Source organism: Neofelis nebulosa, chromosome 7, assembly GCF_028018385.1.
Source record: "Neofelis nebulosa isolate mNeoNeb1 chromosome 7, mNeoNeb1.pri, whole genome shotgun sequence".
In the NCBI taxonomy this organism is placed as follows: Eukaryota; Metazoa; Chordata; class Mammalia; order Carnivora; family Felidae; genus Neofelis; species Neofelis nebulosa.
Genome location: NC_080788.1, coordinates 71,893,606 through 71,896,009, shown reverse-complemented (window position 1 = coordinate 71,896,009; position 2,404 = coordinate 71,893,606). Strand labels below are relative to the sequence as shown.

Here is a 2,404-nt window from a genome sequence, read left to right as displayed (position 1 = left end):
TAACAAGGAGTGGTTGTCAAATTTCTCTGCATCTGTTTATATCTCAGTCTCTGGGAATCATGAATCACTGGTTTTGCTCTCTGCTTTTACCTCTTTAGGGCTCTGTGTCAATTCACCCTTCCTTCACACAAAACTAACCCAAACTGTAATGCCACTATATTATGGTCTTCTTTAAAAATGTAAACCTGTTTCCAGGTGTTTTAATAATTTTGCACAGGTAAGAAGAATGTAATCTAGTCCTTAATTTATAAATGGAGGATTTCAAAATCGATGCAGGAAAATAAACTTCTGCTACTTTCATGAATGTTTGACTCACCTATAGTGTTCACTGTAACTCCTTTCACTTTTCTCAGCTAATGTGGGGTTTGTATTTCTCTATGTCACATATTTATTTAAAATAGTGGCGCTATCAGATCAGTTTGTGGATTGTGCTGGTCTAGGTGTACCAGAACCACCTGAGTAACATTAAAATAAGGATTTCCAGGAGTCCAATTCAAGATTCTGATTTAGATATGGAGAAAGTACTGGGAATCTGTTCTTTTAAAAAGCTCCCTAAATAATTATGAAGCAGACAAGTTAAGGAGACAGTGCTTTTAATTATTATTAGTCGTTTGGATGTCAATTAAATAAAAATTTTGGCTCAATTATGATTTGGTTGGCACTAATTTACCTTGAATTTAGTGAGCTAAAAGGGTGTGAATAGTCCTCTAAGGAGTAGAGATGTTTAAACAAGCAAAACCAAGTGCAAGAATGGATGCACTTAATAGAAGTCAAAAAAGGGAGGAGTCCAGGGACTAAAATGGGCAAGCAATTATTGGAGGAAAGAGTAAAAGAAGAATCTAAAGTCCAGAAATTCAGGTCATTTAAGTCTAATTAACAATGTATGAAATCCTGATTTCAGTGCAAGGTATGATTTAATTGAGCATACTATTGTCCATTATGTAACTAGACAGAAATAGATGAATTTGAGTCTGTGTTTGAGTCTGCAAATGAATAAAGACCTACTTCTTAAGTGGGAATGGAAGTGGAGAAAAAGAATTAATTCTGATTTGACCTACTCATGAGTTCTCATTCTCTTTGACTAATTTTTGTGCATATGAATTTTTCTCAAGGCAGCTTCACGTCATTGTTCTGGAGACTGTAGATCAGTGGGTTTATAAGTGGGGTCACTGATGAGTAGAACAAGGTTACAATCTTCTGTATCCCAGCTGCATTTTCAGAGGTTGGGCTGATGTACATGACCATGATGGATCCATAGAAGAGAGACACCACAGTCAGGTGGGAAACACAGGTGGAGAAGGCCTTACATCGGCCAGCTGCTGAAGGGACACACAACACTGCTCTGAGAACCAGGGTTTAGGACCCAAGGATGAAGAAGAAGAAGCTGATGAAGATAATAAGAGAGCTCAATATAGAACAGGAAAGCTAATTCCAGGGGCAGGGATGCAGGACAGGGCCAGAAGAGGACCAGGGTCACAGACAAAGTGGTCAATGGTATTGGGACCACAAAAGGGGAGTTGTGTGATAAAATAGGGACTGGATAGCAAAGGAAGGCTGTGACCCAGCAGAGGGCCACCAGGTTCATGCAGAAGTGGCTACTCATGATGTTAAGATAATGGAGAGGCCGACAGATGGCCAAGTACCGATCAAAAGCCATAAGGGGCAGTAAGAAAGTCTCAGTAATGCCCATGGAGAAGAAGAAATAGAACTGGAAGAAGCAAGCAGTGAAAGAGATGGTTTTGGTCTCAGATAGGAAGTTCTTTAACATATTGGGAACAGTGGTGTTGATGTAACAGATCTCCAGGAATGAGAAGTTGGCCAGCAGAATGTACATGGGGTGTGAAGCCTGTGATCCAGCTTCACTGCACAGACAATGGCCCTGTTCCCCATCAGTGTCCGGATGTAGGACACAAAGAACAACACAAAAAGGAGGACCTGAATCTCTCTGGAGCACGGAAAACTCAGTAGTATGAATTCGGTCACTGTGCTGACTCCTGACATATTCATGGCTTCCTAAAGGGGTAGAGAGGAAGAAGTGTCAATGACAAAGATGACCTTAATCCTCAGGAATATTTCCTTTGTAGAGATCCCAGACTCCTTCAGATTTTGTAATTCCATTAAATAAATAATATAACTATACTACTAAAGACTATCAACCTTTCAGAGTGCTGGTATGATCAGACTTTGATTCTTTGTAATCTGTCATTTCTCTTTCAGAATTTTGTCATGGTAAAAGAAAAGATCTTATGTGATAAGCAGCTTGAAGAATGTTAATGACAGTACTAACAAAAGTAGGTAAGTATGAAAATCATGTATTTGTAACTATAGATTAAGATATATAGACCTTTAATATTGGACACAGAATTTCAATTACTTAAATCTTTGGAATCAGAGATAAAAAAGT

At 38.7% G+C, this 2,404-nt stretch overlaps 1 pseudogene; it reads right to left on the bottom strand.

The window, feature by feature from the left end:
- Window positions 1-1,068: 1,068 nt before the first annotated feature.
- On the bottom strand, window positions 1,069-2,007 carry LOC131518201 (olfactory receptor 11H6-like; annotated as a pseudogene).
- Window positions 2,008-2,404: the final 397 nt, after the last annotated feature.